This window comes from Nomascus leucogenys, chromosome 15 (genome assembly GCF_006542625.1).
Source record: "Nomascus leucogenys isolate Asia chromosome 15, Asia_NLE_v1, whole genome shotgun sequence".
NCBI classification, from domain to species: Eukaryota; Metazoa; Chordata; class Mammalia; order Primates; family Hylobatidae; genus Nomascus; species Nomascus leucogenys.
Window position 1 is genome coordinate 100,105,955 of NC_044395.1, and position 18,471 is coordinate 100,124,425.

At 39.3% G+C, this 18,471-nt stretch overlaps 1 protein-coding gene across 7 annotated transcripts in view; it reads right to left on the bottom strand.

The window, feature by feature from the left end:
• Window positions 1-18,471, bottom strand: part of LRRC4C (leucine rich repeat containing 4C) — a 1,364,302-nt gene that overhangs the window by 24,877 nt on the left and 1,320,954 nt on the right. For 3 of the 7 annotated variants that reach the window (XM_030829357.1, XM_030829354.1, XM_030829358.1), the window contains 2 exons: window positions 3,894-3,945; window positions 3,579-3,644 (listed from right to left, as the gene is read on the bottom strand). The exons of 1 other annotated variant lie outside the window; for it this stretch is intronic. The gene's annotated coding sequence lies outside the window, so the exon portion shown is untranslated. The remainder of the gene's footprint in view (window positions 1-3,578; window positions 3,645-3,893; window positions 3,946-18,471) is intronic. 3 more of the 7 variants (XM_030829356.1, XM_030829355.1, XM_003254444.3) reach the window with 1 other exon arrangement.

Below are 18,471 nucleotides of genomic sequence, written 5' to 3' on the forward strand. Positions count from 1 at the left end.
TTAGAGATTATATTACTTAGTTTTAACTGAATTAGCACTCACAAAATGGACACAGTAGCTTAAGGTTCTTCCAAAGGTAACATGGAATCAATATTCTTTTTGTTTTGTTTTTGATTTTGCTTTTGCTGAGAATCAATATTCTAATAAGGCAAGTATAAGCATACAACAACAAGAACGTTAGAGCTATCATTTTTATCTCCAATATGAGCTCTTTGAAACAACAAAATTATCATTTAAAGAAGTGTTTGATTAAACCTGTACACCTATGTATGCACGTGGGCACGTGTGTGTGTGTATGTATGTTGTGTATAGGAACTATCACTTTTACCAGTAATCTTGTCCTATCAGACTCTTGTCCTAGCTGCACTCTCACACTTTCTCTTCCTAGTAACCTAGTAATGAATTCACCACGTGTCAATCAACATCTCTGATTGATACCTGGATTTTTATTTTTACATTTTTGCTTTTTCTCTTCACCTCACCCCTTTTCTCCAGCCAGCAACACTAGGCATATTGCTGCACAAAATCATTGCCTCATTTATCCCTGAAATTGAGAATTACATTTCCACATGTCCCTTCAGATCCAAGAAGAATGACCTGGAAGCAGGACTGCAAGAGACTACCCTCTCCTTGCCTCCTTTCCTTCTTCTTGACCAAAAGTGTCTTCCTCTCATATTCATTAGAAAGAGGAGTTAATATCTATTGGGTTTTTGCCTTAAAAGCTGTGAATACAGGATCCAAGTTAAGAACAATGGAATTGGAAATTTTAATTATAAAAAGGACCCTGGGGAATTAGGTAAAACCTCAGCTTCCTCATTCACTATATTAAAGATCTCTCCTTTTTCCTAACCTATAAAATGTGTGTGGTAGCATCTGTCTTTCCTTTCTCATTGTTATCAGGATAACTTGGGATAGTTTATGAACTGTAAGATCATTTTAAACTATAAATATTAGATAGACTTTGGGGATCAATAATTTTTAAACTTTGAATTCATACAAAACCAAAACAAATCAGAAAAGTGAGGGGAGGAAAGGAGACCAAGAGATCAAAAAACACGGTATGCTTTCCATGACAGACACTAACTTACATATGCAGTTTTACTTAATTGTCACAACAACCCCATGAAGAACATTAGGAGCCAGATGCTCTGTAAGTTTGTCATTTAACCCAAATCACACAATTAGTACTGTCCAAATCCACCTCCTTTTAGCCATTGTACTGTGTAGACATATCTTCTGCTAGCTATGGAAATTTGGATAAGTGACATTTTTTCTCTTTTGTTTTTAGAGATGGAGTCTTGCTCTGCCACTCAGGCTAGAGGGCAATGGTGCAATCACAGCTCAGTGTAACCTTGAACTTCTGGGCTCAAGTAATCCTACCTCAGCCTCCCTTCAGAGTAGCTGGACTATAGGTGCATGCTACCACACATGGCTGCTTTTAACATTTTTTATAGAGATGGGGTCTTGCTATATTGTCCAGGTTGAATGACATATTCTTTTGACTTGTTTTCCTCACTTCTAAAGGGATGGAGACTAACACCACTACTATGATGTACTAGCTGTGGTATCACATCTAATCCTAACCAAACCTCATGGCTTAGAAGTGCTCCTATCCATTTTGTCTTTGAGCAACCAAGACAAAGCACTTAAGTACCATGTTTAAGGCTTTACAGCCACTCTGTGGTGGGGCCTGAACTTGAACTGCCAGCGCCAGATTCATTTTCCTTCCACATGCTATCTGGCAGTGAATTTTGCAGGGTTAACTAGAAAACATAAGTAAAAGTAATAGCAAAATATATGTTGCACAGTAGGTACTCAATATATAGCATATTTTATCTTTTCTAAGTCAATTCTTACTTTCTCTTGGAATACGATCAGCACAGTGTTTTTATTCTCTGGGAGGAAAATAAGGACTCGGGAGAAATATCATTCTGGGTTGAATAAATAAAGAGCAAGCCACAGCTGGATATGAATGTGGATTGTGATACACAGACTACAAACTTTCAAGCGACAGCCAAGAGTTCCTTCTTACCAACATGTGCTATCATAGTAAACTTCACTCCCAATTCTTTCATTTTTGAAGAAAAACATTTCCCGCTAATAACACAATTACACTTAAGTATTAGAGTCCATTTGAGTATTATTGCATTTGTGAAATCTAACTAAGTCCAAATTACTTCCTCATTGCTAATAAGAGAAAGAGAGGGAGGAAGAAGAGGAGGAGGCGAGAACTGAGGGGAAAAGAGTTTCGGAGGGTTAAAGGAAGAAAAGAAGACACAGACACAGAGTGCTAGAGAGAAAAACAGGGAGCTGTCAATGCTGCATATAGCCTCAAGTCCAATAAATGTCAGTTAAACTTGCTGCTCACAGTTTCTATGGAAACCCCTTAAGTTAGGAGTGGAACACAGACATTTTTTGGACTGCAGTTCACAAGCTGTTTATTTAATTATGATGAAACATGAGACTGTTAGGGACAATACTATTATAGTGATAGCATTTAGGATTCAACAAATAGGCAAGGCAAAATAAAAAGTTGATTTCTTTTTTAAATCATTAACTTCATGTCCATTGCATGTGAATAAAATGCAACTTTTTTTGTTTGTTTGTTTTATGGGACTTCACACATGATTTCCTTCAGGCGAACCCCAAATTAGTCAAATGACATTCGTTAAAAGGGACTTCTTCAGAGGCCTCATGCCAGTTAGACCCCCACGTGCCCAGTGAACAAAACCAAGGTCACAGCATATTTTCAATTAAACCCAAGATAGCATCAAAGTGCAGCACAACTGGAAAAACAAGCACATTATTGCCCCATAGATCATTTGTGAGCAATGAATAGGTCTCTGGTGCTTTCCTGTTTTATAGGCATTTGAATATAAAAATAAAGAAAATAGCTTCAGATTAGCTTTTTGCCTTCCAAAATAAACAACTACTTTTAGGGCATTACCCCTGGGGGTCCGAAGAAACATGATGTGAAGCCATCACTGTTCTGTCTCTGATGGTTGAAAATCACTTGCTTGGGTATTAATTTGGCTGCAGGAAACCATCTAATTGATGGGCTCATTTATACCTTTGTTCTTTCACTAGACAAACATGTAGTTTTCCACCTACTGTATGTCAGGCACTGTACCAGGGACAAGGGAGACAAGAAGGTTAAACCCCAGTTCCTGCCTCAATAATAAAGTTTTTGGAAGGAAGTGCATTAATTTTGTCAAACATTTATAAAGGGCCAACTACAGCTCATAGGTGCCAAGTAGGTAAGATTAGAATACTGCCTTCAAGGAGATTACAATTTAATGACGATACAATAAATCATAGAGCAAAGAGTCAGTGTTCCTGCCTCCTGCTGCCTCCTCATCTTTTCTCTCTGCAGGTAGAACTACTACTCATGGAAACTGTGCTACAGAAGGTAAATATGTTTATGTGTATGCGATGGTTTGCTGGTGGATGGTGGTGTAAAGAGGGAGCTTTAGAAATATTGCCATGGGAGAACCACATTTCCAGTTCTGTCCATGAGCCACCAATACTCTTATAAAATGTTTAGCCCATAAAATATGACTGAACGAGGAGGCACTCACAAGATAAGTGAATCCCAAGGAAAGTCATCTCTCGAGTCAAGCAGGGAACATGAGGCTGTTTCTCAACTGGCAAAGAGAAACACAAGAAATTTGCAAATATGACTCAGCGGATATGTCTTTTCTACTATATTGCAGCTTGTTTTTTGAAATTCAGTAGTGGTTTGCAGTAGCTGGACTTCCCACAAATTGCTCGTGCTAGCAAAACCAGTCGTTGCCGTTATCAGATTTGACAGTGTATAATGAGTCACTTCACATTAGCTGCAGTTGTAGTGTTCAGCATACTGTGGGAAAGATTTAGTATGAATCATCACCCACCTAGCTCTCCACTGGGGTCTCTATGCTGTAAATAGGCAGTGCGTTTGCCAATCTGGAAAAAAAAAAAAAAAAAAAAAAAAGAGAAGAAAAAAGCATCTATTAGAATAATTCAGGACAATTCTTGATCTGTCACCACCACAGACACCACTGATGACATTTATTGAATTGCCACTGTATTTTAACACTATCCTGGGCAGAAAGCCAAAGCAACTCTCTTAACTACTGGCCATTTTGAACAATGCATTTTTTAATACCAATAAAAAAATGCATTTAGACTTAGAAGAAATGTAGTCTATACTTGGTTCTGACTTATTAGATACACGACCTTAAGTAAGTCACATTTTCTCTCTGATCTAGTGTCCTGATCAGAACCACATCATAAGATTAAATCAGATAATGCATTATAACGATGGATAGGAAAGGGTTAAATAGAAAACTCAATTATTAAAGTCAAATGGGATGTTAAGAGTCCGACACAGGCATCTGCTGCAAATTCTGTTTGGGATCGCCCACCACCAACACCACATCCCCAAACAAGGAAGATATAAAATCTTTCCTCTCCGTACATATCTCTCATCTCACCCTACTACTCCTGTGGCACTGACAGAATAAAAATTAGAATCTGAGACTGAGGGCCACGTACAGTACTTAAAGAGATCCTAAGAGAGAGAGCTCACATTTTACAAAGTATAATGAAGTAAAAGAAACTTTCTGTAATTCCAACAAATACAAGTCTTCCAACCATGGAAATATAGTTGGTACAGACGGTACAAAGATGAGACCCAGAGCAACTGCAGATAGAAAGATCCCTCACGATTAGTAACCAAGATCAAGGGACTGACATGGACATTAACGTCACCAAGAAGCCTATCAAGAGTAAGTATGGAGAGAACAACAGGGAGGCAGATGTTAAAATCTTCAAGGGACAAGGAGGAGTGAAGCACAGGGCTATGGCTGACTCCAACAAGAAGTTGTTAGCAGGTGGTATAATCTGATGGTGTAAGCTTCACAGCTGGGCATTTTACTGTAGTAGATGATTTTGTTTGGAACAGACAATGTAAATAAAAGTGCTTTTCAAATGTCATAGTAATATATCACTAATGAATGTTATTATTATGCAAGTAAAACTGAATATAATCAAAATTTATTTTAGAGATGATCTGTGGATTTTCTGTCCATAGGTTTAAATAAATAGATAACTCAGCCAGGCGGAGTGGCTCACACCTGTAATCCCAGCACTCTCGGAGGCCGAGGTGGGTGGATCACCTGATGTCAGGAGTTCGAGACCAGCCTGGTAAACATGGTGAAACCCTGTCTCCACTAAAAATACAAAAATTAGCCAGCATGGTGGCGCACACCTGTAGTCCCAGCTACTTGGGAGGCTGAGGCAGCAGAATTGCTTGGACTTGGTAGGTAGAGGTGGCAGTGAGCCAAGACCATGCCACTGCACTCCAGTCTGGGTGACACAGTGAGATTCTGTCTCAAAAAAAAAAAAAAGAAAACCCTCGATTTTATAAAATGTTTTCCCAAATCTTATGGTTTCAAGAAATATTAACTACCCTTCAGTAGGATATATGAAATATGAATTGGAATTTAACGTGCTTGGGATCTGTAACTTTAGAGCAAGGCCATAGGTAACAATTAGTGTGTGTAGAGAGGCAAAGAAAAGGTGGGAGGTGAAAACATGTTTATTGCTAAATCAAATAGCCAGTTCTCAATTTTCATATTAGGCAAAAATTATTAATGTTTGACATAATGATCACTCTGTCCTTTATGAAACACCTTTTGCACTTGGCTGCTACAAAATAACTCCCTTGCTTCTCCTCTTGTCTCAGTGATAACTCTGCTCAACATCTATTGCGCTTGTGTCTTGCCTCACAGGCCAACGAACCTTGGAGTGCCCCAGGTCTCAAATCAGTGGACCTCTTATTTATCTATACTCACTCTCTAGGTGATCGTATAATGCTTTTAAACACCATCTATAAACTGAAGACCGCCAAACTTAAATCTCCAGCAGGCTTGCAGACTTGTATGTACTACTGCTTATTCAAGACCTCCACTTGGAGGCTTCAAAAATCAACCTGTCTACAGTCAAACTCTTCATTTTGATTTAACCCGACAAAGACTTTTTCTAATGGCAGTTGCATTCATTCATTCATACAACTAAACATTTTAAGCTCTTACTGTGTGCCAAGCACCATTTCAGGAATGATTTTTCTAGTAGCTCAGGCCAAAATCTACCCTTGAAACTTTTTTTTTGGTCTCATACCCTCTCTTTTTGGATTGTATCACCTCTACACCTTATCACCTTTATATCCTATCACCCATGCATTGGAAAAATTCTGTGTATCAGTATTCTGTTTTTTTCTCCAAACGCATCTATTGCTATGTCTTGGTCCAATTTCTATCTGGATAATTGGAGTATTCCATAGCCTGGTCCAATATCTGGTTTTCCTGCTTCTAATTTCTCCACACAGTGGAGGGATCCTATTTGAATTAAAGTCAGATCATATTCCTTCTCAATGCTCAATGGCTTCTCACAACACTCAGAGTAATATTAAAGTCCTAATGGCCAGTCATAATTTATTTTCCTGCATCTCTCCCGCTTCTTTGATCTCATTTTCCTACAGCTATCGCTCATATTCACTCTACTCTGACCACCACACTGGCTCCTTATTGTTTCTCCTGCACACCAAACATAGTGCTTTCTCAGAGGCCTTGCACATGCTGTTCCTCTGCCTGGAATGCCCTTCACCCAGGCAGACCTATACCTATGCCTGCACTCCATGACAATAGTGCCACCTTTCATGCAAATACCTGTATACTTTGCTTCTTCACTTCCTTCGGGGCTCTGCTAAACCTACTCAGAGAGGTCTTCCCTGGTTATGCTGCTTAAAACATAACTGCCCTTGTTCTCATCATTCTCTGTCCTCCTTTTCTATTTCTCTAGACAAAACATCTCAAAACTAGAGATAACATGTACATATTTGTTTTCTGTCTCCTCCAACTAGAATATGAGTTCCCAGGATATGGAGTTTATATGATTTGTTTATTGATGAATCTCCAAAAGTAGTCCCATTTTATAGGTGAGGAAACTAAAGCTCAGAGAGATCAGTGCCTTCCTTGAGGGCTTTTCTGGAGAAAATGGAGATTACTAAGTAGGAAGGAGAGTATAAACATGGGGGTGGTAACGATAGCTAGATCAGAGCTGTAAAAAGTACAGCAGTTAAGTTCATAAATTCTATCATCAGAGATAGTCATTTTGTGACTTGTGGGAAGTTACATAATTTTTTTAGGTTTCAATTTCCTCATCTGTAAAATTAAGGTGACAATAATAGAGTCAACTTCAAAAGGTTGTTCTAAACTTGAAATGAGATGATACCCATAAACCAACAAACCTGGCATGTCATACATTCTCTAATAATGGAAATGATAATTATCTGAGAGTTCATTTCTTTGAATTGTATGTATTTTTCTAAATTCTCCTTCATTAAAAAAATGCTGAACATAATTATCCATCTGCTACCACCAGACCCTTCATTCACTGTTTATTGAGCACTGTTTGAAACACTTACAAATGGCTAAACAACTCATCTACTTTTCTAAAATGATTATTTAAAGCCAAATGTGGTACTTGTCCCCACATGTATTATTAAGCCTGGACTTGGGAAAATACAAATCAAGGTGATAATCCTCCTTGATCTTTTACGTAGCACTTTGTTGAAAGGTCTTGTTGAAAACAAGACTGGCAATAAGAAAGATGATGATGAAGATTGTGTCTTTTGTTAATACTATAAATTATAATTTGAAAAACTGTTTCATGTGTATTACCCTATCTGAGCCTCAACAAATACAGGAGGAAGGCAAATGAGATTGTAATTTTTCATTTTGCAGTCAAGAAAGTTAAAGTATAAGAAAGCTAAATAATGTGATGAAGGTTTAATAAAAGCCCTAATATGTGACGAGTTAATATAAGAAATCAAATATTTGAAGGCTTAAGCTAGTGATGTGCCTATTACATGGTCTTTTAACACAAGGTAAACAGGAGGTATTTTCTTTTTTTTTTAAATTTTATTATTATTATATTTTAAGTTTTAGGGCACATGTGCACAATGTGCAGGTTTGTTACATATGTATACATGTGCCATGTTGGTGTGCTGCACCCATTAACTTGTCATTTAACATTAGGTATATCTCCTAATGCTATCCCTTCCCCCTCCCCCCACCCCACAACAGTCCCCAGTGTGTGATATTCCCCTTCCTGTGTCCATGTGTTCTCATTGTTCAATTCCCACCTATGAGTGAGAACATGCAGTGTTTGCTTTTTTGTCCCTGTGATAGTTTGCTGAGAATGATGGTTTCCAGTTTCATCCATGTCCCTACAAAGGACATGAACTCATCCTTTTTTATGGCTGCATAGTATTCCATGGTGTATATGTGCCACATTTTCTTAATCCAGTCTATCATTGTTGGACATTTGGGTTGGTTCCAAGTCTTTGCTATTGTGAATAGTGCTGCAATAAACATATGTGTGCATGTGTCTTTATAGCAGCATGATTTATAATCCTTTGGGTATATACCCAGTAATGGGATGGCTGGGTCAAATGGTATTTCTAGTTCTAGATCCCTGAGGAATCGCCACACTGACTTCCACAATGGTTGAACTAGTTTACAGTCCCACCAACAGTGTAAAAGTGTTCCTATTTCTCCACATCCTCTCCAGCACCTGTTGTTTCCCGACTTTTTATGATTGCCATTCTAACTGGTGTGAGATGGTATCTCATTGTGGTTTTGATTTGCATTTCTCTGATGGCCAGTGATGATGAGCATTTTTTCATGTGTTCCTTGGCTGCATAAATGTCTTCTTTTGAGAAGTGTCTGTTCATACCCTTCGCCCACTTTTTGATGGGCTTTTTTGTTTGTTTTTTTCTTGTAAATTTGTTTGAGTTCATTGTAGATTCTGGATATTAGCCCTTTGTCAGATGAGTAGGTTGCAAAAATTTTCTCCCATTCTGTAGGTTGCCTGTTCACTCTGATGGTAGTTTCTTTTGCTGTGCAGAAGCTCTTTAGTTTAATTAGATCCCATTTGTCAATTTTGGCTTTCGTTGCCATTGCTTTTGGTGTTTTAGACATGAAGTCCTTGCCCATGCCTATGTAAACAGGAGGTATTTTCTGCAATGAATCCTTCCAGGTTGTTTAAATTTATAGAGACTCACTCTTCTGTGTTCCTTTAACACATTGCACTTCTATGTCCAATGTGAGAAGAAGGGAAAGAACATTTATTGGGCAACTATCAACCAGTGTGCTAGTTTTCCAACTCGTACTTGCTTGCCTATGTGTCTTTCTGCCTCATTAGATGCATGCCCCACTGGGACAGCCAACATATTCCATTCCATGGGCATGCATACTCCCCAGTAACTGCTGTGTAATATTTGTTCAATAAATGTTTCTTGAATAAGATAATGAAATAGCTTATTTGGTGAAATAAACTTATATATAGAAAAAAGCAACTAAAGCATATCCCAAAATTTAAACTATATAATCAATTAGCATGATTACAGAGAATCTCATCAAATTGTCACCTCCTAGGTCAAAAACTGGTGACTATCAACAGTTTTATATGGTTCAAAACAATAGTTTCCAAAGAGAAATAATGATTTTAGAAATGCTCAGTTGGCCAATCAAATTTCTAGGATCTATGGAAATCCTTTTCAGCTTATGTCTAGTTACATAAACTTTTATGTCTCAACCAGTGGGAAAAAAGCCAATACTTTTATTTCAATGAAAAGTCTTTTAACCTCAAACATTCAATTTGTGAAAGGGTAATTAAAATTAAAACCGGAAAAGTTCATTCAGTTACTGAGTTATAAAGGGGCCTTATCTATTGACTACCTATACCAGGATCTACAAGCTAGAGCAGAGAAGTCATCCATTTGCCTTAAAATCCAGCCATGCTGCCATTTGTACATTACAGAAAGATAAAGTGTCCATACTGTTTTCTCTAATATAGCAGTTTAAATATTACCACTTCTCAACAGTTCTCACTTATTCCTTTCTCACTTAACTTGCTCACAGAAAAAATTAACCACTTTATTATTATTTTTTCCATAGTGTTTGCTTCATTATAATATTTATCAGTATAAGGACCAGGACGATATTCTTTTAATCAGCGCATTGTCACTGCAAAGCTCTATGCTGGGCATGTACCAGGAAATGAATTGTTTAAATTAAATGCATATCTGTAGACATAGGTGAAATTATAAGGGTACCAAATCATCTCTCTGGCTGCTAGAAGTACCCTAGTTTAATAGGAGAGAGCAAGGTATATGGGGTAGGAGATGGTACATATAAAATATCCTTGATTTTTAAGTAACAACACCTGATTGACCTCTTGCTCTAACCGATCTGACACTCCAGTCTGAAAGGACACATGATAGCTGTGCTCTCCTTAAATGTGGCATTTATCTTCATGAGTGTAGTGATGAAGGATGGATCAGGACTGGAACAGTCATCAGTGACTTATCCCATCTCTTTTCACAAGTGAAGATAAATGACACAAAATATCAGCCACTGTGCATTATATATATTTATTCCACATTTATGCCCACAGTCACAAACACACTATAGACCTTTTCTTCAACCTGATTGTTTGTCATTTTCAAAATATACACCTAACAATAACAATAGCAAACCTAGGGGAAAGTCAGAGAGAGTGAAAAATGCTGAAATAACTTCTATGAGACAAGTTATACCCTGTGAGGGGATGCCTCAACAGACCCTAGCTATAGGAACTCTAAAATGGCTGTAAGCCTTAAAATACAATTTCCACACGTCTCTGACTGTTGTCATTAAGCTAACTTAGAAAATAGTCACAAAGAGCCCCCAAGGATGCTGCATAAGGACACCCTCCAACCTGTAGAAAATCACGAAGATGGTGTTCCTGACGGAATGGCTTCTAAGACCTTCCAGTCATCTACAAATAGTCCTCCTGGTTTACATTATTCTAAAACAATATTCCTTATCCTCAGATGATATGTTTTCCTTAATTTCTGAGTTGGACTAGGACATCCTCATTAAGCTTCTTAAACTGATAATAAGGTAGACAAGGCACAAAAAGTTGAATAATGACACCACGAGGGATGGACTTCCTGCTCAACACTGGTAGCTAGATACTGTGGAAACTCTGTGTCAGCCTGACATTGGGTATAGCGTTTTCTAGGTATAGCACCATTGAGAGCACACAGGATCAAATTAAGTCATTGCTTTCAAACTTAAACTTTACTTAAAGTGGGCCCTGTTGGGAACGACCTAGTCTCCTAGATTTAATCCATAAGAAAATGGTTATGTCTAGATTATCAGAAAGCCAAGTGTTCTCTTTACCAAAGCAGTTGGGAATTGTAGCTGCTGCCTCATGTTGCAAGTGCCTGACTTTTCCTTTTTTTTTTTTTTTTTTTTTTTGAGACGGAGTCTTGCTCTGTCGCCCAGGCTGGAGTGCAGTGGCGCAATCTCGGCTCACTGCAAGCTCCGCCTCCTGGGTTCACGCCATTCTCCTGCCTCAGCCTCTCCGAGTAGCTGGGACTACAGGCGCCCGCCACCACGGCCGGCTAATTTTTTGTATTTTTAGTAGAGACAGGGTTTCACTGTGGTCTCGATCTCCTGACCTGACTTTTTCCCAACTTCATTAGCCCTTCTCTCCATTTAATAGTGGGCACTGACCTCCACTTGCAGGTAGAACAAATCCTGGCCATCTTGTTAGGCCTAACTCTCACACAGCCTCATGACACCATTACTGATCTTAGGCTTCAAATGTTCTACTCCGTACCCTATACGACTTTGGGAAATTTTTCCAATTTGGTCCCAAGACCACACCTCCATATTTATTTCAGATCTCTTATAGGATCCCTGTCCTGTTGCATAAAGCTAGGTCTTTTTATTATAACATATCCAATCTCCTAGTCCCTCAAAAACTAAGAACCTGGCTTGCTGCTCAAATTTCTAGATTCCAACCTTATCACCCTAACTTTCTCCAGCACTGATAGCCTTTCTTCTACATTCTTTTCTTATTCAACATTAATTAATATCTTACTTAATAGCAGAGACTGTTCTAGACACTGGGGATTCTGCAATGAATCAGACAGTGAAGACCTCTCACTTCATGGGGCTTACTTTTTGTAGGTTAGACAGATAATAAACAATTTTTTAAAAAAAGATGAGGTAGACATAATTGTTGAGATGAAAAGAAAATAATTAAAAAGCAGAACAATTGAGAGGAAACATTATTTTTTCTTTTTCTTTTTATGTAACTTTTATTTTAAGTTCAGGGGTACATGTGCAAGTTTGTCATATAGGTAAACTTGTGTCATGGGGGTTGTTGTACAGATTATTTCATCAGCCAGGTATTTAGCCTAGTATTCATTAGTTATTTTTCTTGATCCTCTCCCTCTTCCTACCCTCACCCTCTGATAGACCTCAGTGTGTGTTGTTCCCCTCTATGTGCCCATGTCTTCTCATCATTTAGCTCCCACTTATAAGTGAGAACATGCAATATTTGGTTTTCTGTTCCTGTGCTACTTTGCTAAGAATAATGGCCTCCAGCTTCATCCATGTCCATGCAAAGGACATGATCTCATTCATTCTTATGGCTGCATAGTATTCTATGGTATATACATACCACATTTTCTTTATCCAGTCTACCGTTGATAGGCATTTAGGTTGATTCCATGTCTTTGCTATTGTGAACAGTGCTGCAATGAACATATAAGTGCATGTGTCTTTATGATTTATATTCCTTTGGGTATATATCCAGTAATGGGAGTGCTGGATCAAATGGTATTTCTCACTTTAGGTCTCTGAGGAATTGCCGCACTGTTTGCCACAATGGTTGAGCTAATTTACACTCCCACCAACAATGTATAAGCATTCCTTATTCTCCACAACCTCACTGGCATCTGTCATTTTTTGACTTTTTAATAATAGCCATTCTGACTTGTGTGAGATGGTATCTCACTGTGGTTTTGATTTTCATTTCTCTAATGATCAGTGATGTTGAGCTTTTTGTCACATGCTTGTGGCCACATGTACATCTTTTTAAAAAAAGTGTCTGTTCATGTCCTTTGCCCACTTTTCAGTGGAGTTGTTATTTACTTGTAAATTAGTTTAAGTTCCTTATAGATGCTGGATATTAGACCTTTGTCAGATGCATAGTTTGTAAATATTTTCTTCCATTCTGTGGGTTGTCTGTTTATTCTGTTGGTAGTTTCTTTTGCTGTGCAGAAGATCCTTAGTTTAATTAGACCCTATTTGTCAATCTTTGCTTTGTTGCAACTGCTTTTGGTGTCTTCATCATTAAATCCTTGCCTGTTCCTATGGCCAGAATGGTATTGCTTAGATTGTCTTCCAGAGTTTTTATAGTTTTGTGTTTTACATTTAAGTCTTTAATCCATCTTGAGTTAATTTTTGTATATGGTGTAAGGAAGGGGTCCAGTTTGAATCTTTTGCATATGGATAGCCAGTTACCCCAGCACTATTTATTGAATATGGATTCCTTTCTACATTGCTTGTTTTTGTCAGCTTTGTCAAAGATCAAATAGTTGTAGGAATGCAGCATTACTTCTGGCCTCTCTGTTCTGTTCCATTAATATGTCTGTTTTTGTACCAGTACTATGCTGTTTTGATTACTGAAGCCCTGTACTATAGTTTGAAGTTGGGTAGTGTGATGCATCCAGCTTTGTTCTTTAAATGCCTTGGCTACTTGGGCTTTTTGTGGGTTTTGAGGGAACAGGGGTTCCATATGAATTTTAAAATAATCTTTTCTAGTTCTGTGAAGAATGTCATTGGCTGTTTAATAGGAATATCACTTAATCTATAAATTGCCTTGGGCAGTATAGCCATTTTAACGTAATGATTCTTCCTGTTCATGAGCATAGGATGTTTTTCCCATTTGTTTATGTCATCTCTGATTTCCTTGAGCAGTGTTTTGTAGTTCTCATTGTTGAGATCTTTCACCTCCCTGGTTAGCTGTATTCCTGGTATTTTATTCTTTTTGTGGTAATTGTGAATGGGATTATGTTCCTGATTTGGCTCTTGGCTTGACCGTTGTTGGTGTATAGGAATGCTACTGATATTAATTTTGTATCCTGAGACTTTGCTGAAGTTATTTATTAACTTAAGGAGCTTTGGGGCTAAGACTATGGGGCTTTCCAGATACAGGATCATGTTGTCTGCAAGCAGGGATAGTTTAAGAGAAAACTTTAAATTGATGGTCTGGTAAGGCCCCTCTGAAAAAGAGATGTGTAAATCCAAGAATGATAAGAAAGAACTTAAATATAAAAACATCTTGGAGAAAAATATTCCAGGAAGAGAGAATAGCTAACATAAAGTCTTCAATTTTTAAGGAGAATGTTGTACTTAAAGAATAATAAGGGGAAGAAATAGGCCAGTCTAGCAGACACAACAGGGGCAAGCAAAAGAGTCAGAGATGTGGCTGGCGAAAGTATTAGTTTCCTGTGGTTGCCACACCAAATTACCACAAACTTGATGATATAAAACAACAGAAATGTATCCTTCTGCAGTTCTGGAAGCTGGGAGTCTGAAACTGAGATGCTGCCAGGGCTATGTACTCCTTTCAAAAGCTCTAGGGGAGAATTCTTCCTTGCCTCTTCCAACTTTGGTGGCTCTAGGTCTTCCTTGGCTTGTGGCTACGTGACTCCATTCTCTTCCTTTACCCCCACATGGCCCTTCTTCTCTTCTCCCTGTGCCTCTCCTCTATGTGTCTCTATGAGGACACTTGTCATTGTATTTGGGGTCCACCTGGATAATCCAGGATGATCTAATCTCAAGATCCTCAACTTAATTATGTACACAAAGACTGTTTTTTCCAAATAAGGTCACATCTGGCTTCTGGGGGTTAGTATGTAGATTTTTTGTGTAAAACCATTCAACATACTTCAGAGAGCTAGGCCTTGCAGGCCAAGTAAAGCAATTTCTTTGTATTCTATATGCAATGAAAAGCTCATAGAGAATTTTACATTAGAAAATAATATAGTTTGATTTAGACTTGTTTCTTTAAAAGAGACATGGTCTTGCTCTGCTGCCCAAGCTATATTGCAGTAGCATGATCATAGCTTACTACAGCCTCAAACTCCTGGGCTCAGCCTCCTGAGTAGTTGGGATAACAGGCACACACCACCATGCTTGGCTAATTTTTTTAATTTTTAATTTTTGTAGATACCTGGTCTCGCCATCTTGTCCAGGCTGTTCTCAAACCCCTGAGGCTCAAGAAATCCTCTTGCCTCAGCCTCCCAATGTACCAGTTCAGGCATGAGCCACCATGCCCAGCCTGATTTAGACTTTCAATCTACCATTCTGACCATGTATGAGAACTAATTGAAGGGAGCAGTAGATCAGTGATACATGAGAGAGATGGTTTGATCTTTGGTGGCAGCAGTAGAAACAGAAGTAGAAAATTAAGGATTTGTTATGGAGGTAGAGTTGAGATTTGCTTAGGGATTACATATGGGGGTGGTGGTGAGAGAAATAAAAAAAAAATGCCATCTGCCAACTACCAATGCAACTACCTAAATGTCATCTGCTCCTGAACTCCCCACTGCCATGCTCCATATGCCTGCAAGAGTATTTGTGTCAAGGGATCACCTCCACCTCCCTTGCTATTCTTAGACCTTTGAAAATATTATCTTCTCTGTTAGTCTGGTTCTCTTTCTAGTTCTTGTGGCATGCTGTGCCTTCTCTAACTTTTCCCCAAGAGTTTGCTCTGTCCAATGACAATTTTGCTTTAAAACAAGGCTATTCTAATTCTTTCCCACTCCAATGCAGTTTCCTGAGGCATCCAAACCACAACCCAGACAACAGACTCTGAAATGTCAGGGATTTTTGCATTTTCTTTAGATCAAGGTAATTGAAAACTCTTTGAAAACACGACTAGCAAAGTTTCAGAGCCCAATTATACAGCAATTCTTATCTCTCAGTGGCATGCATACACCCAGTACATAAGCCTCTATGGAACTAGAGTTTCTAGACTGTTTTTCTAGGTCAGATACCTCTTCTGGATACACAAATAAATTTGTATCATCAAAATAATATCAATTCTCATAGTTATATCTTTTCAAGAAATTATAATTTCAAGTGAAGTATAATGTTTCTCCCTTGCTAGTATGAAATTCTAATTAAGAACTCAGCCTTAAATTGTTCTGAAGTAGTTCGCGGAAGGTAGAGACAAGAGATGGAAATGTGCTACAGTTGTGCTACAGTTTATAAAGTGAAGTCCCCTTCATGAAGGCCAAATTTTCATATTGAGTAAACCATTATAATAAAATATAGCTGGAAGCCTATACTTTTGGATTCTGGGGAAGAAGCAAGGCAACATGAGATCTCTGTCATTATTCTGTGACATTAGGCTATTCCTCTGTGAGTTGTTCCCAGAAGATACTCCAGAAATTCTACAACTATTTAATTCTGGTAAGTGCCTGCCAAGCTTATTTTTAAGTAAACCAAATTTTTCAGAATAATTTCAGCTTCAAAATTTACATTTATCGTGATGGAGGGGATCATGGTGGATGCAGGACTAGATTGCAGCTCAGACAGAGCAGCATCCAGAGGCTTGCACTGTGAATTTTAGCTCCAGATGGCCTGCAAGAACAAACCGCCAATCCCAAGAGGAACAACAGACCCTCTGAAGGAAATGGACTGCTCCTGCAGGACCCGAGAGACACCCCAAATACCGTGAGTGCCCCATCTGTGGAAGTAGGAAGGGGAGACCCTCCTCTCCAAATGCACACCCCCGCTGGAGAAGCTGAAGGTCTGTTTGTGGGAGAAGTTTCTGACTTTACATGGAGCTCATTGAAATTAGAGAGCCAAGTGAAATACAGGGGCAGAGGAAATAGCAGAAAGGCCTTGGGAGGTCGCTGGGTCCCCAAGCAGCCCATTCCTGCCTGGCACCACGGGGATCCATTGGGAGGGTGGCAGGGGGTAAAACTCCACAGGGAGAAGGAATTCCCTAGATGAACTTTGTTACTATTTGAAGGGGACGAGAAGCCTCTTGGCCAGAACTCAAGGGAGGGTACAAATTCAGCAGGCAGGCTTCACAGGCAGGGGAAGAACTAAAGCCCTTTTCTTTTGCACCTGGGAGTCAGATAGCCTCCAGCAAGTTTTCAAGTCCCTCTTGCCCTCCGCCTGGAAACAGACTCGGGGCTGTTGCGGGGGCACAGTGGGAGTGAGACCGGCCCTTCAGTTTGTGTGGGAGCTGGGTGAGGCCTGTGATTGTCAGCTTTCCCCCACTTCCCTGACAACCTGCATGGCTCAGCAGAGGCAGCCATAATCCTCCTAGGTACCCAGCTCCAGCGACCTGGGAATCTCACCCCCATCCCCCACAGCAGCCACAGCAAGACATGCCCAAGGAGAGTCTGAGCTCAGACACGCCTGGTCCCGCCCCTACCTGATGGTCCTTCCTTATCCACCCTCATAGCAGATGACAAAGGTCGTATTATATTGGGAGTTCCAGGGCCCTGTCCACTACCTGCCCCTCTCCACACTACTACAGCTGCTGCTTTCTGGAAAGCACCACCTCCTGGCAGGAGGCCAATGAGCACAAAAATAGAGCATTAAACCACCAAAGCTAAGGACCCTCACAGAGTCCACTGAACCCTCTGCTACCTCCAACAGAACAGGTGCTGATATCCACAACTGAGAGACCCATAGACAGTTCACATCACAGGACTTTGTGCAGACAAGCCCCGGTACTAGCCTGGAGCTGAGCAGACTTGCTGGTTGGCTAGACCCAGAAGAGAGACAACAATCACTGCAGTTTGGCTCACAGGAAGCCATGTCCATAGGAAAAGGGGGGAGTACTATATCAAGGGAACACCCCATGGGACAAAAGAATCTGAACAACAGCCTTCAGCCTTAGACCTTCCCTTTGACAGAGCCTATCCAAATGAGAAGGAGCCAGAAAACCAACCCTGGTGATATGACAAAACAAGGCTCTTCAACACCCCCTGAAAATCACACTAGTTCACCAGCAATGGATCCAAACCAGTAAAAATCCCTGATTTACCTGAAAAGGAGTTCAGGAGGTTAGTTACTAAGCTAATCAGGGAGGGACCAGAGAAATGTGAAGCCCAATGCAAGGAAATCCAAAAAATGATATTGAGAAGTGAAGGGAGAAATATTCAATGAAATAGATAGCTTAAAAAAAAAACACAATAAAAAATTCAGGAATCTTTGGACACACTTTTAGAAATGAAAAATGCTCTGGAAAGTCTCAGCAATAGAATTGAACAAGTAGAAGAAAGAAATTCAGAGCTTGAAGACAATGTCTTCGAATTAACCCAATCCAACAAAGATAAAGAAAAAAGAATACGAAAACGTGAATGAAGCTTCCAAGAAGACTGGGAGTATGTTAAATGAAAAAACCTAAGAATAATCAGTGTTCCTGAGGAAGAAGAGAATTCTAAAAGCTCAGAAAACATATTTGGGGAAATAGTTGAGGAAAACTTCCCTGGCCTAGCTAGAGAACTAGACATTCAGATACAAGAAGCTCAAAGAACGCTTGGGAAATTCATTG